The following is a 19,016-nucleotide window of genomic DNA, read 5'->3' as shown; positions in this document are numbered from 1 at the left end:
AGTAAAACAGATCAACCAACAGGCCTAGTGGACAGACATAATCTGTATGCATCTAAATCAGAGTTCTGTTGTGGCATTTAAAGCAAATACCTGTAGTGGGTTGGGTTTGTAACCAGGCAGAAACACCAATTTAGTGTAGTGGTTTGGTCCAAGATACTCATTACTGTTTATCTTCTGTGAGATAAGAATTAGGAGGAACGCAAAGCAGGCACCAAACTTGAAAGAATATAAAGAAGTTTATTAACAGACCTAAAAGAAAGCAAAAAAAAAAATCATACCACACCTTCAAAACTCTTCTACTCCCCCACCTTCCTCCCTTCTCCAAGTGACAATGTAAAAAGGCAACCGTTGAGATGTTCAGTCTGTTTACCACTTCCATAATCTTGTTCAGTCCATTTAGGAAGAGGAGTCTCTCTTGCCCATGCTATGAACACAGTATCACAACGAGACAGCCGCTCACTTCCAAATATTGTTCAGTCCATTTAGGAAGAGGAGTCTCTCTGCTCACATGTGAGTCCCTTCCCCCAACTTGCAGCTTTCCCACAACTGTTTTCGAGGGTCCACTCTTGAAGTTTTTTGGGGTACAATTTTAAGGTTGAGCCGTTCAGAAACAAAAGTTCTCTTCACCCATCTCTGGGAGCATTTCATCTCTAAGAAATCTTTGGGAGCATCTCTAGGAACTGAGGTTTTCTCCTTTCACATTTGGAGCAAAAGTCCTCACCGTTTCCATCTCTCCCTGTTTAACTTCTCATGAAATTACAGCTGCGTCAGCATCTGCCTATCTCAGCGCAGGTGCTTTTGCTCACAAGCATGAGTTGAACACTCCACCCCCCATATCTTCATGAAATTACAACGGGATACTCTAATATATCATAGCTTCACAACAGAATTTCAGCTTTAAGCATCTCCTCTTTCTCTTCCCTCAGGTTTTCAGCTCTTCACAGCACTAAAAGGGTTAATCTCACCTCAGCCTTGCAGCTGGAATGTGGCTTATTGCAGTGGAGGGGGGGAGGAGCCGAGCCGCTCCGGCTGCTCCCAGCAGGGCTGTGGGGGGGGGTTCCGCGGGTGGAACAGGGCCCATTGGCTCCAGGATGGCCGTGGCCCGGCCCGAGCAGGGCCTGGGCCATGCCCGCTGGCCCCCACACGGGGCCCGCAGCCACCTGTCCCAGCACCGGGAACGAGACAGAGAGGCTCTGCCTCGGAGTTTCCTATTCTTAAGTGTGGATCACAGAGGTGGTCACAACTTTAAGTGGCTCAAAGAATTGTCCATATTCAAACTGGCCAGCTGATAGGTCCTGTCAGGTCACAGAGGAAGCTGTAAGCACCCCTTTGCAAGATCATCACTTCAGGGCCTATGCTAGCTAACCCATGACAATACCCCTTATCCTTGCTTACCAGGTATCAGTTCAGATTGTGAAGCCAACGTTCCAGTGCAGAATAACTGCTGATGAGGTGACTGCCTTATTGCAAAGTCTTCCAGGTTGTATCAACCACACATACAATAACACAATGCCCTGGTACTGTTGATATCTAAAACCCTGAATCAATTCTCATATAATATAAAATGACAAAATTTGTCCATGCCTCTGTGTGGCTACTGTACACTAGCTCCGAAGGCTGTGCAACTGGACTTCTTCATCTATCCAACCTTTTGGCTGCTGCAGCATCCCTTCATTTTTACCTGACCTTGATATTTTTTTTCCTGTACTCAGACTCTTTTTATTATCCTCTCTGTTCTCCCATCACATTTTCAAATTCTTTTTCCCCAGTGTCAAGGGGAAGCTTCTCAGATGAACCTTCAAGATGTTCCCTAAGTCTCTGAAGACATAATACCTGTCAGCCTCCACTGGGAGAGGTCCAAACATTCCTCCAGCAGCAGGATTCCCCGGTAGAATTGTCATGGCTGACTGTACAACAGCTACTGGGTCTGAGAGAATTGGTGATTCCTTGAGAGCAGGAAGGGCTGGAGAAATTGTGTAAACAGTAGCCTCTATAACACTTTTGGTCCTCCTCCAAAATCCTGCTCCCTTGGCTACGATGTGTTGGCCAGCTGCAGGAGACACCAGAGAAGAAAGGTCAGCTGAATCCTGATATGGGATCAAATCATAGAATGTTAAGGGGTTGGAATGGACTTTAAAGATCATCTAGCCCTGAGCCCTGCTGCCATGGGCAGGGACATCTCTCACTAAACCAGGTTGTCAATGACCCATCCAACCTGGCCTTGAATACTGCCAGGGTTGGGGAATCCACAATCTCCCTGGGCAACCTGTTCCAGTGGCTAACCATCCTCATACTAAAGAATTTCTTCCAAATATCTAACTTAAATTTCCCCTCTTTCAGTTTGTACCCATTACTTCTTGTCCTATCACTACAGTTCCTGATAAAGAGTCCCTCTATGACTTCCCATAGTCCAACTTAAGATACTGGAATATTGCTGTGGGGTCTCCATGCAACTTTCTCTTCTTCAGTCTGAACAGCCCCAATTTTCTCAGCCTGTTTTAGAAGGGAAAATGCTCCAGTCCTCTTATCAACTTCATGGCCCTCCTCTGGAATTGCTCCAACAGTTCCATGTCCTTCTTTTGTTGGGAAGACCTGAACAGTGCACAGTACTCCAGGTGGGGTCTCACCCTATCCTCAGTACTCAGAAACACCCCTTATGCTTCCAAATTGGCCCAGGGAAGCAAAGCATGTCAGCAGGATTTACTCAGCAGGGCATCGACTGCGGCCTTTCTAGTCTTCTCAACAATCCTGACGTGTAAGAACTGCTACACTGGCATTTTGAGGGTTTTAGTCCTTAGTGGGCCAAGCTACCTTACTAAGGAATTTCTGAGTGGTGGGCATATTAACTACACTGATCCCTTTTCTATTTCCTATTCACTCACACCTCCCTCCAAATCTCCCTCCCTCTTCATCTTCTGGCAACTTATGGGTCATGTTTGCCCTCCCAGGGATTAAAAATTTGTAGTTTGAACACTTTTGCTGACACATTCCTGTTCAGCTGCAGGTGTTCCTCCCACTCAGATTTTTGGCTGTTGCTTAAAGCTACATGCCTGGTCCATGGGTTGTTGAATAGTGGTTCCTTTCTGACTTTGCAGGGGAATAGGCATGCAGAGAGCTTGGCTCCTGAATGCATTGTGAGTGGGAGGATGGAGGTAGTTGTTGGGACTGAGGAGGTCCAGCTGTGAGGACCTTCAAGGCAGGGTATGCAAGCCATGGGGTGTTAATGGCCCATCATTAGGCTGGAAGGGCGTAGCTGCTCTAGGAATAGGTGCTTCAGCCAAAAGCATAAACACAGGATGGATTAATCATTTCACTAAAGTAGCAAAAAAAAGAAGGAACAGAAGGAGAGAAGCTCTTGTTTCAGTAGGGGTAAAAGGCTTCCTTTTTGAGGGTACCTTTCTGACCCACATGGAATAATCAGATGGGTCGTTGCAGTTGTCTTAGACAAAGTCATGCAAAACCAATATTAGCTTTATCCAGCTTCCCTTCCCTCACACCCCTTTAACCCTTGCCATCTGCTAATGAAATGAAGAGCAAACAATGTCCCTCCCCTCCTCTCTTGTTTCCTCACTTGCTGCTTTCTGACACTTTTTATCCATCTTGTCCAGCAGTCAAAATATCCAGCATTTGTCTTACCATTCATTAACAGCTTTGCCTCATCAGTGGAGCAAAGAAAAGTATTTAGCATTCAAAAACACAGTTAAAAGTACCATTGTAATGTATTCACACAGCTCTGCTGGAAAAACAACAAGTATCTTTAATTTTGGCACAGTTTTGAAGTATTTGACTTTTCAACTACAACACCCATGCAGTATTTTTAGTGTAATTTCCTGAAATTTATCTTGTAAACTAGAAGTCTGACCCAAAGTTATTGGTCCTCATCTGAATCACAACTTTTAGAATCGCAACACAGCCGTTTACAACCTGAACTAATGCAATAAATGGCAGGAGAAGAAGCTGAGAAAGTGAGAGTTGGAAATGACCTTTAAAAATCACCTAGTTCATTCCCCCTAGGGACATCTTTCACTATCAATTTGCTCGAAGCCTCCTTCAACCTGACCTTCAATGCTTCCAACGATGGGCCACACGCAACTCTTCTGGGCAACCTGTTCCAGTGTCTCATTACTGTAATTGTAAAAAATTCCTTATGTCCAAGTTAAATCTATCACTTTAAAACCACTGCCCCTTGTACTGTCTCTACACACCTCGGTAAAAAGTCTGATTTGCTAAAGGGAATTGCTTAAAGCTCCGTTTGTCAGGACGGATCAGCCTTAGCCTCCACTCTCTTTCTTGTACACCCTTCCTCCCCTCTACCTTCTCCATGACATTTTGGGAGCAAGAGCGAGATTATGGAGAGTACAGGTAGGCAGTGGATGTAATTACAGCAGGTGAGGGAGGAAAGTGCAGATACCTAAATCAGCTAGTTAAGCCAGGATCAGAAGCAAGTGAGGGTCACCACTGTGTAGAGGCAAAAATAACTGCACTTGCTCTGTGCAATGCAGATACAGCTGGTCATCCCAAGCCAGCATGGAAAACACTAAAATTTTGCATGGTGTGGATGTTCCTCATGCAGTGTCCTGAAAACAATGAAAACAGATATTTCCTCAGTGAGATTGAAGATGTTTCAAACAGTGTAAATTGCCCATTGGCTCTCTGAGCAGACTAAGCATGCCTAAAGCATAGGGAATATTCATTAAATGTGTGCAAAAATTTGTTAACAAAACTCTACTGAGGATGTATAAATTAAGACTATTCAAACAATTATAAGTTAGCCAAAACTGAACAAATTTTCAAGGGCAAGTAAGTGATCCATCCCTAAAACTCAAAACATTCTTCTCTCACGTATCAGGTCCCTGCTCCAAAGTCTATACTCATGATCATCATTGTCATGGTAACAAGTGTAATATCATGTGTAAAACTTATGTTCTGTGAAACTGAAACTTAAATGAACAAAACCAGCTCCGGTCAGACAAGGAAATTTTGACTTCAACAGTTTAATTCTAGCAAAGTTGAAAGCAATTTTTAAAAAAAGCACCTTATAATGGAAAATGTCAGAATTTTCTTGCATACGATGCCACTAATATGTCAAAAGAGCTTCAGCTGTCTGTATAAATTTCTGCAGCACACAACTAAACCACAACAATTTCTTTCATGATGTACAAAACACTAATCATTTTCCTTCCACATTTCCAATCACAGAGCAGAATTGAATATTATACTACTTGATATTTATTGCATCTTATTGTTTGTAGCACCTTGGGTACAAATTTGGGTCGAAGAGAATCACTGGCTCCAAAAGCATAGATAGTGTTTTCAGATTGTGTGATGGAAAAGAGTAATAGAGGTGAAAGGCTAGGTGAAATCAGAATGGAAAGAAAGAAAAATAAATTTGCATTAGAATGAATTTTTATTCCTCAAAGACATCGCAGCAGATGAAAATATGAGAGATAAGAAGGGAAGATAACTTAGTCTGGAGTATTTACAATTTCTTTTGTACTTAACGAATGACTTCATAATAATGAAAAAAAAAAAGGTGGATTAGTTTATATTACCACTTTTACATCCAGGATTATTTTCATCCATTTGAATCTGTTCAGAGACATGTTTAAAATAGCCAAGGATCTCACCATACGCTCTCAAGTCCTACATGTAATTGCATTCTCCTACTCCAAACGTGTATTTATCTGAGTGAAAGGTGTCTTCCAGCACATAATTGATTATGTTGAAAAGTTTTTCTTTTAAAAAAAAAACAAAGCCCAGAAAAAATTACACAGAGGAATTCGCATCTGAATCACCCCACTTGAACAAGTCTAAATTAACAGGAACTAAAAAGAACTCATAAAATTGTGAAAATAAGGCTAATACTCAACTTATAGAAAGGTAGTTGTGCCTTCTTATTTTTCTATGCATTGAAGTAACCTTCAGGAGATACAGAGTAAATCTTTGGCCTTTATTTTTTAACTGACTGAAGAGCTTTCTTCTAGAGAGAGAAGTTACACAGCAATTTTCCCTTGGGATATGTTAGCTTGAAAACGGATATAATTCCTATATTAAATAGAAGGGGAAAGAGGGAGAGTTCTTTTGCCACTAATTTCCTTGACAGTTTTGTCTTTGTGAGCTTAGAGATCAATTTATTTATGAAGTGGCATTCTATTATTACCAAATTAAACAATTAATAAATGAAAAGTACTCCTTTTTAGGGTACCCACCTAACCTGTCAGCTCAGAATGAGAATTAGCATCCTAAATAATCACAAATAAGTCCCATAAATCAAATAAGCTTCTAATGGCATTTCAGGAAATAAAGCCATGTCACACTCATAAATACCAGCATGAGAAGCTTCATAGCCAAAGCCCACCATAGCAAACATACCTGAGCATAGAAGCCTTGAGTCATTAATTGAGATTCCAGAGAGTGCATGACAATTATTTCGATACCTCAAACAATACAATAATAGATTGCTAATCTGAAGTCTGATTTCATACTTTCCCTTTAGTGTCTTAAAGACAGGTATTACCTTAAATAAAGTGAAACTCAGTTGATTTGCATTATATATACAAGTGTTTAGAGCTTAAGAAATGATCAGTCATTACCAAAAAAAAAGAATAACAGATATATAGTGCAAGGGGAAAAAAACCCTAAATTCTATGTCAAAGATCAAGTAGGATTTTTAAAAATATTTATTCCCAATAACAGTCACTAAATAATTAATTTGAAGACAGGAATCAACTTATTAAATATAAAATATATCTAAACTAGAAATACTCTCTTTGAAGTGCAGAACCTGGCTATAATTCATAGGCATAAAACACATGTAGAAAGTAGTCAACACTGGCTTGAACCTCATGTGGTAATGGTATTGTCAGGTAACTATTATTTCAGTTCAGAATTTTCAGTTAATATTCTAGCATTCATTTGAAGGTTTTCAAATCAAAAAACCATGATAATATCCAGTCTTGACCGTGTATCCAAACACAGATAAAAATGGGCATTTTGAAAATGAGCTTGAGTAAAACTAGGTTTTAGCAACATAATATGCACGATCTAATATTAAGTGTTAGGAAAATGGAAACAAAGGGATGAACCTATGTCTTAAGCAGTACTTTTCAAACTATATAATGGCTCTGTAGCAACAGAAAATACTGGCAGAAATCTTTTTCAAAGAGTCTCTGCAAATCTCACCAGTGCTGAGTGAAATGTGAAATAGATAAGAGTACTGGCAGTGAAACTAATCATACACACTCTTTCTCATATCAGTGATACGACCAGCACTAATACCACAGCTAAACTACAACATATTCTCAAGGGCTTTAGGAGATAAAAGGTAGCTTAATGTCTGTTTCTTGAGAGAACGATTGCAACCTGTTCATTTAGCTGTCTCTACAATCTACTGTGTAAGTAATTTTGCAAAAGATGCTACAGAGGCAGGATTGAAAAATCAGTGTAGTGCATTGGTGTGCTGGTTTTGCCTGGGGTAGAGTTGTTTTTCTCAACAGGGGTTGGTATGGGGCTGTATTTTGGATTTGTTCTGAACACTGGTTTGATAATACAGAGACATTTTTGGTATTGCTGAGCAGGGCTTACACAGAGCCAAGGCCTTTTCTGCTTTTTGTACTGCCAGGATGGTGAGGAAGTCAGCGGTGCCTGGGTGGTTGGGAGGAGACACAGATGGAATAGTTGATCCAAACTGACCAAAGGGATATTCCAGACCATGTGATATCATGCTCTCTATATAAAGTAGAGGGAAGAAGGAGGAAGTGGGGATGTTTGGGGTGATGGAGTTTGTCTTCCCAAGATAGATCCACATCATTGGATGTGATGGGTCCCTGCTCTCCTGGACATGGCTCAACACCTGCCTGCCCATGGGATGAGATGACTTAATTCCTTGTTTTGCTTTGCTTGTGTGCACAGCTTTTGCTTTCCCTGGTAAACTGTCTTTATCTCAACCCAGGAGTTTTCCAGCTTTTACCCTTCCAATTCTCTCCCTGATCCCACTGGTGAGGGAGTGAGAGAGGGACTTGCATGGGGCTTGGTGGCTGGCTGGGGTTTAACCACAACAATAGGGAATGATTCCAGGTTGATTTTTATGGAACCTAAGGGCAAAATGTTAATCTCCCTGACAAAAGCTGAAGACTTCATCCTCCACAGCATGACTACAATAATGAGCAGTAAAAAAGGACATCTCACTCCCATCTATATCAAACATGAGACACCAAAACAGTGCAGATAAAATTGTATTTCAGGCTAAAGGACAAATTTCTCCTTGATTTCTAGTGAACTTGTCAATTCACGTTGACTCTAATGACTCTTTGTACTGCCCTCAAGTTGTGGGCAAAGTTCTCACACGCTAAACGAAACTTCTGATTTCTTTAAGTTGTTCTCCAGGTAATAAAGCATTTTTGTTGCTACAGACAATTCAGCAGCAACTCAAAGCTGAGAGACTCATTATACAGTAATAAAACTCATGAGATGATTATTTAAAAAGTTCTAATATCCCGACTCTTGGAAATCTAGGAAACAGCAAACCAAGTGCAGGTTTGACACTTGCTTGTGTACGGCTTTTAAGTCACAGATTAGATCCAAGAGCTCTAAAAAGGCATTATTAAATTTCAAATCTATAAAGTGTATGATTTACCTTAAAATGTCATTTGAAATGTTCTGCTAAAATGTACTACAGTATTATGACTCTACTGAATTATGGAACTAATGTTATTCCACACGTTTATGGTATTTTCTTTTTCAAATACAAAAAAAACCCCAAACCCAAGAGACCCTAAAAACAAACCAAAAAAATCATAGTTTCAGGTTTTTGAGGTAGAGGTAATTTCTGAAGAATTTGCCAAGATATTCTGCAGGTTTTTTGCTGGTGCTGCACTTTAGCAACTGAAGCAAAAATGATTCTTCAACAGTTTAGTGGAAAATCAATTATAAATTATGTGAGGTACCTCCAAAATTTTCCACAGGAATGGGAACATATCCATTCATTTTCTGTAAAACAAAATGGAAAAGTTTCCTGCAAATTTCTTCCAGTTTTTCACCTCAATTTTTAACTAGACTCAATTATATTCTTACTTCATTTGGGCTTAAGACATCTTTTAACAAGACAGTTTTGTTTGGTTTTCGTGTGATGCTTTCCCCTTTCACTTAGGTGGCAATTTTACTTAAGTAATGCCCATGAAATCTATTATTAGGCTCCCTGAAATTGGGTTATCCTTAGCAGTGAATACCACATAGAGATTTTGGATACCTGAACAACACAGCTTGTTTGAATAGTCATTCGAAAAGGAAAAAAAAAATAGATTTAATGTAGCGTTGGGCTTTTTATCCCAGTGTGATGAAAGGGGCAGATGAGACTTTGTATTTCAAATTGCCAGAGAAGTAGAAAAAACCTGGAAACATGGACTAAATATGTGTCTTGTCTGCCTGCAGAAGTGGTACTCATTCAGGTAATCTAAATATCTATCTTAAGAACATTCATAGCCCTCTTTAAATGAATAAAAATCCATTTTAGTTGTAGTTGGAGTCCACATAAGCAAACCAAGAAAATAACCCCCAACTGCAAACCAACACCTCATATGCATAGCCCTGATGTTGAAGAAATGGAAATCAGAGGTAGAACCACCTCTGCTTGTATTGATGGGGTAATTTTAGAGCAGAAATAGTTGTATTTGAGAAGGAATCACAACACCCAGCCACAAGAAAGATGTATATACACTAAATATATCAGCAGTATGAAGGCAAACTAGATATATTCCTTGTACAGGGGCATTTCAGCAATGCCTCCCTAAGGGACATGGCAACCATATTTTCAGTTTGGTAAGTGCACCACTAATGCTAGGATGCTTACCATCTTTGTTGTTTTTGTTTATTTTTTGAGAAGACAGACAAATCCCCCAAAATTTAAATAAAAATAAAAGAAGGAAGCTACCTGAAGATCTTCAGGAAACCATAGCTGATCTTGGCATCAAGTTTTGAAGAAACGACAGAATAATTAAATTGATTACTTCCTGCTTAAAAATAAGCTTTCATTTTTATAAATTACAAAAAAAAAAGCAACCGACCCAAATAAAGAAACAAACAAGGAAAAACTTATTATTAAAAGCCCTGCTTTTTTCGCTCAGGAATATAAGAAAATATTTAATATACAAAACAGGAGTAAATTAGAGGCCTTTCTCCCCCTCCATTTATCAAACACAGATTTAGACTTTGTATGTCATAGACATGAAACAAGCAAAAATCCGTGCAGTTTATACGCCAGATGACTTCTTAGAAAATTAAGCATTTGCATTGACAGATCATTCACTTCAAGTGTCAAGAAAAGGAAGGAATTGCCCAGGTGCTTAACATATTTAATTGATTCAAAAGCAATTCTCCAAATCATAGGAAAATCAGCCTGCATTCTAGGCCATGAAGCCAGCATAATCTTCCCAGGTGGTAGCCTACTCTCACAGCTTCAAGTCTTCAGGGACTGAAGAGAATATAAACTGTCCCAATCAGCCCATTGCCTCTACTAGCAAAAGTTCACAGAATCCTTTGGCTGAGGTTTCATTTACTGCTCCTATTCCTTGCCTGGTGTAAACACTGTGCTTTTCAACGCCATCTTCAAAGCTCATTGGTTTTTGAATACTTACACTTTGGGTGACTTCAGTAATGTTCTTCCAACACATGTATCTTAATTCTTGTTTTCAAGAGAACAAAAGTCAGGGATTTGCCTTTCTTCGGAATTAAAAAAAAAAAAAAAAAAAAAAAAAAAAAAAAAAAAAAGAAGAAGAAAGAAGCAGCTCTTATTAATTCCAGACAGAATAAAAACAACCTTTGTGCCTAGACGTCTCAAAATGGTGCTATGCCTTCAAGTTCCTTCTCCAGATCATCTTTCATATTCCACCTTTTCTATTCTTACATGTTGCTAAATCCTTCATCCAGGCCCACATCATCTCATCTAGGGATTCGCTTTATCCAACAGTGGCCTGCTAAAAATTTATCTAACCTAAACTACTTGCTTTTGCTGTCTATATATAGCTAGGGTATATAAACTGACATGTTCAGAGACAGATTTATCCCAGCCCAGAACAGAGGTCTCAGATGGCAAAGACACATGCAGAGCCTGGATGTGAAGATCTGGAATAAAGCCCAACCCAAAGGTTATGCCTGGATTCTGGGGCTGAGTAAACAGATTAGCATTATTCATACTGATTAGAAAGAAGGCAAAAGGGATTAATAGGGAAAAGATTAAGTCTTCATTCATACATATCAGATTTGAGGTAACATCTGGAAATAGGTAGAGAGAGACAGTAATTAAAGTCAGTAAAGTGAAGCACATTTTAAAAGATCTACTTGGAGTGTGACCTTAACATTATTAAATCTGGCACTATTTTTTTCAAACTCAATGTTTATTTTCATGTAAAAATAATTTGGAGATATGATAATAATTATCATCCAAAGAACAACTACTACAAACCAGCTCCCTCCTCCATCTTTTCTATTGATGTCCAATGCCCTTTTTAACACCCGGAAAATAAATTCATGTGGCTTTCAAGAAAACAATGTTTTGCTTCTCTGCTAGGCAACAATATACAAGGTTTCTCTAAATGGGTTTCTTTTTTTAATTCAATCACTGTAACTGGCATGTCTCCTGTGTCCTACCACTGAAACTGTATCATTAAGCTGGAAAAGGTCAACCACAAAGTAAAATTTTAAATTGAGTTAAGCACAGTTCAGTTATATTATTCTATAAAAAAATGTGAGAGACATTCAGCACACTGAAGACCTGTCTAACCTTTCTTTTATCTTCCCTCTTCACAAAACTCTCACAGATTGGTGTGTCCCAGAGGGTGTCTGGTACGGTTTCTGTGGTTATTGCACCTCTAATCCATTGTGTCTCTTTCAGTGGTCCTAGTTAAGTTTTAAAACCTTGAAATGATACAATATTTTGATAATGAAACATTTATTTTCCCTCCATCCAGGGGGAGATTGAGCCAGTGGCTCTTTGAGCTGATCTCTGCAAGGCTGACTTCATGGAGGAACTTTTACCCATCTCCTCACTGGGACAACATCAGGACTAGTAATGCAAGCACCTGTAAGTGTGTTAGTTATCATCTACACAGAACAATAAAAGCTTCAGAGACAATTCATGAAGCAATGAAGATCTTCTATGCAGATCTGGTTTATCAGGCAGGTAATCATCTTTTACATGAGGAACCCAAAAAGAAGTATCGGAGAGGCTTTTTAAATTCAGACCTTTCCACCTGTATCTTTGTTTAATACAGAACCTCGTTCTATATTGGAATATACAATATTTCATCCACAAGTGTTGGTACAGACAGTTGTAAGAAAATGATCTGCTGCACCCTCTTTAATCTAATCAGATCAGTAGGAGTTATTTCTCAGAGAAAAAATACTATGGATCAACCTTAGCACCTGAGGTTAATCACCCCGAAAACCTCCCTGAGTCCATGAACTTTCCCCAGTAACCTTAGTACCAGTAGACAATGTTCCTTTACCACCTTTTTTACGTAGGAAGATAGTTCCTGGAAATCTCAGAAATATTTGCTAAACTTTACAGAATTAGTATGATGCTCTTCAAAAGTCATGCTTTCAAATAACTGCAAAGCATGTTTTTGGCTTCATTCTTCAGTAAATAAAGCTCCATGAACTACAAGACAAAGCATAACTCTAGAATAGCTTCATAAGTAGAAGAATTTTACTAAAATTACCTCATCAGTATACTAAATTACAGTAGTATTGATGATTTATTATAATATACACTGAAGTTTTTTCCCAGAAAAATATTAATTTGGAATGCTGTGTAGGGTATTAATTCATGACACAGACTCTGTATCAGACATACTTACCTCTGCCTGAATTTATCCCCAGAAAAGCAAATGGGAAGTCTGAAGGCTTCAGATTCATTCACTCTGTTACACGGCGCATCTCCCCTGAAATCAAGAGAGCTTTGTACAAGCACTGAGTTACTTATTTATTTCTTAAACTCAAGAATATATTTCTTTTGTTTTCAAGTGGAAGGCATAGAACAGATAACTTTTGACCATTCTCCATGAAGCTAACACTATTTCAGCTTCTCAGCTTCTTGAAGTGAGAGAAAATCTAACTCTCCATTTATGTGACAGTGATGATTATTGCTTAATTATCCAATTTATAAAACAATAATTGCAGATAGCCTTAAAAGAGAGAGATTCTAACACATCCCCAAATTATATACTCAGTGTAATGCCCATCATCACAAATTATATCCTATCAATTTTTGCATGAAATGGAAACCAAATCCAATGGTATTCTCCTGGCAAAATAGGTAGGCAGAGATGCTTCCAAGTAATTTTTTGTCACCCCCACAACTTGCATTTTCTTTTAATTCTTCCATCAGTTAGTTACAAGGACCAAGCTGAAAATGGTTTTGTTCTAAATCAGGTACCAGAATCAGAAGTAGTTCCCAAGCTAAATCTGCCTCGTGTTCCTACTGCCCCTTCACCCATGGACTGGACTATTGCAGCTCCTTTCTCTCTCTCTGATCCTGTCACCTCAGACTTGTTACCTGAAAGCCTCTATTTCCTCCATGTAAGGAAAGGCCCAGTCTTCACCCCCACATCCCCATCTCTTCTGACACCACTCAAAATTGTTTTGATGGCAACTTTGATAAAAATTAGTTCACAAATTTCATATAACAAATCATTCAGCCGTTTATTTCTGGCATAGCCAGAAAAAAAAACCCAAAAAACCAAACAAAAACATGGTGGGGGAAAGGAAGGATATTAGGTGAATTCTCTAAAAAGACTTAAAAATATCACAGCTCCAAAGCAACCACTAATTGTCTTTAAACAGCTTCCAAGAAGCATTATAGAACACTTCTAGCCATTAAGCACGTCTATTCCTAGATACAAGAACCACCATCCTAACAGAGCCCGAAAAAATGTGAAATGAGACTTCTCCATAAAATATTTAATAAACCCTACAAAAGTAGAATAGCTGATAATGGACTGCCTCTGAAAATCTGTGAAAGAAGGATTTAGTCATTAGATTTCATTGCTTCTTGGCTTCCAAAACAGATTACCCAAACAACATGGCCTATTTTTTTTATTAATTTGCAAAAATAATTATTTCCATGACCACTGAGATGAAGAGCTTTCAGTTCTCATTGAAACTCCTGAAAGGTCTATGTGGATAAAGAATTACTCTAGTTATAAGTACCTATACAGCATTTAAATATTGCCTCTGTTACTTATACATTCATCTTTCATGAATTATTATATGTAAAAATCTCTCCCATATAAGACAGATATTGAAAAAAATCATTCTCTATATAGACACACTCTCTAAGGCAACTTCTGCTTATTTTATTCATCCCAAAGAAAGAAATGTAATAAAAATTCCAGCATTCTACATAATGACACTTGCATAAATCAGGCTGGATTTTACCCTAAAGTTAAAATGAAATAAGTCCCAGAAGGAAAAAGAAAAATAATATAATATAGAATACATCCATCAATCAATTGTGAAAAATCTCCTTAGTTTCCAAAGTCTACCTTAGAAGCTATAGATATTAATTGTTTTCTCCTCATAAAGCTAGATATTTCTTTTAAATTCAATAAGAACTGTGAATTTCCTAAAAATACTTATATAATGTACAAGAAATGGTTGAGGAAAAAGTAAAATCCCTGTGAGCTGAAATTTAATAGATTGCAGTTGGTTGCTCCAAACTGTTTGCGGTCAAAAGCATTTTAAAAGCCCAGTGTTATTACACGATGAGTAAGTCAGGTTTTCTTTCCTTTCTTGTTTTTTTCATTTTGATTCATGGGGGGTTTTTTGTTGGTTTTAAAATCTCCAGTGCAATTTTTTACCAGGAATTGTCACCTTTAGCAAGTCTTACATTAATCCGAATGCCAGATGTTAATTTCTCTAAACTGTTTTTCTGTGACTGGTTTCCAGAAGCACTGTGGCAGCCATAAGCCCAGTTTCAGGGGCACTGAGCACCCAAAACTCCAGTTAAATCAGAGGTGGCTGTGGATACTGGGTGGCCTTTAAAAACAAGTTATAAGGCAATGCTGCTGGCATAGAGAAAGCAGCCCTGGAAGCTCCTAGCTCAAAGAACACCCATTGACTCATCTGGTATTTCCATACATGAAAGATTGGAAAACTGCTTTCTATTCTCAAATCTTACAAGGTTCCTGGACTACATTCATATTATGAATTTTCTTAGTTTCCATCTCCCAAATACACTTACGCATTTTAAAGTAAATTAGAACTAACCTCTGTGGTTTCGTGCACTTATGTGTGTCCATACATAGACACACACATTCCTCTGTTCTGTACTGTATTTTGAGGGAGCAAACAAGCTCCTTTTGCTACTTAGAGACCAGCCCAAAAGAATGGAAACAAGATGAACAAGAGATGATCTGCCGCCTGCAGCAAGACAATGACCTTACAACTATACACCTGCCACAATATCACCACTGTCATTTTGGTGAGATTTTTTAACTTGAAAATCTGGGCAGGTGTCCCCTTTACCAAAACATTACCATATTTTTGACAAATTCAGAGTCTTGTGAACTTTCGCTCTTTCTGCAAAACAATACAGATGAAAAACTTAAGTTTAACGATGCTTACACCGCTTACTAGGAAAATAGTTTTTCAGTCTGGGATTTCAAGAGCCCTGTGCACACTTCTGCTAGCCACCAAAAAGAGAGGAAGGCGGAAGAAATAGATCATGTGGCTCACCGTGACAATCCTCAAATGTATTTGAAATGCCCCCATGCAAAAAAACCAAAACAGCTCAACTTCTTTGCATCGTCAGAAAAGTACAAGTGATACAAGGGGTAAGTGTGTGGACCTCAGAACAGGTGAGAAAAACTGGGGGCCAATAAGGTGACAGAAAAATTAACACTTAATCTACCAAACACCAAAATTTCACAATTGACTTTCTGAAGTAAAAAGGTATCGTTTCTCCTCCTTATTACAGATGTTCTTCAAAGTGAAAGCTACATCAGACAACAAAGGAAGAGAGTTTATACAGGTTTAGTTTAATGGAGGAAATGCTTAAGACAGCTGCAAAAATTGAGCTTTCTTAAGTGCTCTTTAATGAAATTAGACATTATTGAAGAGTATTACAGATCTGTGTAAAAGGGATTTCTCCTGCAAATATAGACCTTATACAGTCTTCTGAGAAACACCTTTTAGACAGTGGCTGCCACAGAGGTAATGTCTTCTAAAATTTAATTTTGACCATTTTCCATGGCTAACACTGTTTCAGCTTCTCAGCTTCTTGAAGTGAGAGAAAATCTAGCCTTCCATTTATATGACAGTGATGATTCTTTCTTAATTATTCAATTTATAAAATTAAAAAATAATTGCAGGTAGCCTTAAAAGAGACATTCTAACACATCCCCAAATTATATACTCATCACAATGCCCACCATTGAAAATTACATCCTATCAATTTTTACATGAAGTTGAAAACAATTCTAACAGTATTCTCCTGGCAAAACAGAGATAAGCCCTGAAAATCAAACCAGTGTGAGAGAATCAATTTTAGAACCTGTGAAATACTGAATTACACCTTTATGAAAATATAAGGAACCAAGCAAATTGCAAACAACAGTTATCTGTCCAAAAATAAGCCAGTGTCTACTGACTTTCTGGATATACAACAAAAGCTTTTGAATTACAAAAGTGACCTCAGCAAAGTCTTTTTGATCAGACAGGGAGCAAATCAGCTGTTCAAGGTTTTTTCTGACCTCTCTGTCTCTGGAATACTTTCTCTTATCCAGCTTCTCTCCGAGGCTGTATGAATGAACGGTGTGTGAATGAGAATGATACAGCTCATTCAGTGGTAAAGAAAAATGACAGCATTCTGCAGGCAGGCAGTGCTACACAGAATTGGTGTGACAAGGATTTTAGCTTAATTAATGCTTGTGTACATATGTGGGAGGAAGAGCATCCTGATGGTAGTGATTTGACCTCCAGCAATACACTTCAGTACTGTGTCCTGAGAAGTCATTAGGAGGCAGGACTTGAGATCAACAACTTCACATGAACTCAATTTTAATGTGATGTAACGTTGCTCAGACAAGCAAGGACTATGGCTTTAATATGAAGACATTAAACAGTACTTATTGGTGAGATACGCAGATTTTTGTCAATGTGAATGCGGTCTGTAGCATTAAAATGTTTTACCATAGAATAGAGTAACTACAGAATCAACCAAGGAAAATCAAATTAAAATACAGGAAAATAATTTCTAGTGAAAAAACACCTATTTTTTTCACTAAGTCAGGGGGTATTTTCATATGAATAAATATGAATAAAATAGAAAGCTGAAAAGTACAAAGAGATTTTTGTTCATTTGTTCACCTTTAGCATTCAGGAGGACAAAGAGTCTACAAGTTGGATGTGGTATTGACATAAGAGGTATCATTCTAATGAAAATGGAACACTGAACTTTTATTGGAGAACAAGAGTGATGAGTGCCGAATGGTGACTTTCTGTTTAAAATATTTGGAAGACAGGCTCACACTATGACCTGCTTCCAGTTTCCAGTGGTATTAGGGATGAAGCCAGTATAAATCCAGTTGTCACAAAAGAAAAAGTTATAGTATATATTAAACCACAAAAAAAATACTTTCAAATAACATTAAAGGTATGACTTAAGCCCACAAAAGCCAGGAAATTTAGAGTTAGGGCTGCAACTCTGTCCTCAACTCACCCCATTTTGTTTAGGTATTATAGCAGATATGAAGAGAGTTACCTGAAGCATGATGGTATTGGTTTACAAGGGATGGCTCTGAATGTGGTATTTATGTGTGCTGGGTAGGGTTTGCTTGTTACGCTAGAGCTGACAAAGCCTTCTCATGGAGGGGAAGATTATATGGCAAATAAACCTCTTCATTAAATGTTTATAATATACATCCCTTTACCTGATTAACTTTGTGATCCATGTTCCTGGACTTCAGACTGGTGATTTCTTTTGGAGATGTCTGCTGGGATTTATATGAGTAGTGGACAAACCTATGTCACATACACAGCTCTGGACTGAGTGATCACAGTGCCTGGTATCTGAATATGCTGAAGAAAGAAGCAAAAACACCAATGAAGCAAGGTAGTTTGATAATTAGCAATGAATCTCTAGTGGAAAATATGTGTTCATCTGATCAAAGTGATGAGATTCAACAAAAGGAAACTTAAGAAATAACAATAGGTTAAGAGACGAGCTCAAGAAGCAACTTGAAGTAGAAAATTAGCTACAAAAGTGACTTGAAGGAGACTTTTGTCTGATACCCGAGAAAAATATGACTTGTATCAGTTTGAGTTGAAGGTGTAAAGAAAGAGAAACAGAGAAATACATGTTTTATTTAGCTTTATCTGTGTCTTATGCTCGCTAAAGTGAAGAGTGACTGCTTTCTGGAACACCCAAAGATTTTGCATGTTTGCTATCACAAGTTTAAAAATATTCAGGGTTTTCATCGATGGGATTTTGGCCAACCTTTAAATCATCCTAGTAAATATTGTGAGTAATTCCTGCATCCCTGCAAATATGCCATACTTCATTACTTTGTCTTTGAGATGTATTATATTCTGAGGTGCAGTTACATGAAAAAATGTGCCTTTTTGCTGACTTAAGGGCACCTACACAAGGGTTTTCCTAAGTACTGTTAACTCAGGTGACTTGTAATTTTCCCACACTCTTAATAATGTAACCAAAAAAATTTACACAGGACTTTTTTTTCATGTTCTACATTATTTTTAAGGAAGTCAATAACAACTGGTTTGGGTCCAGTAGATACTCTGGCACTGTAAATCCCTTCAACCCCTCCACTGCATTGCAGAGATGCACATCAGTGACTTCATCACAGCAGAATCATGTGGTGTCTGGTCCCCAAAGTTTATTCAGGTATTGATTCATGCTTTCCTAAAATTCAAACCATGAGTTACCTTAAGGTTTCCCAGGCATTTCAAAGAGCTGGAATGGGTCTAGAATTTGCAACGATTTTCAAAACTTGCTGAGTTTT

At 38.2% G+C, this 19,016-nt stretch overlaps 1 long non-coding RNA gene across 1 annotated transcript; it reads right to left on the bottom strand.

Moving 5' to 3' along the window:
* Positions 1-1,261: 1,261 nt before the first annotated feature.
* LOC116443538 lies at positions 1,262-18,744 on the bottom strand. Its single transcript, XR_004239956.1, has 4 exons — positions 17,925-18,744; positions 12,852-12,950; positions 10,632-10,716; positions 1,262-2,050 (listed from the first exon to the last, which is right to left on the bottom strand). It is a non-coding gene; the product is annotated as an uncharacterized LOC116443538 (long non-coding RNA).
* Positions 18,745-19,016: the final 272 nt, after the last annotated feature.

The sequence above is a fragment of the Corvus moneduloides genome, chromosome 4 (assembly GCF_009650955.1).
Source record: "Corvus moneduloides isolate bCorMon1 chromosome 4, bCorMon1.pri, whole genome shotgun sequence".
Lineage (NCBI taxonomy): Eukaryota > Metazoa > Chordata > Aves > Passeriformes > Corvidae > Corvus > Corvus moneduloides.
The sequence above is the reverse complement of the archived record's forward strand: the minus strand, read 5'-3'. Positions and strand labels throughout refer to the sequence as shown.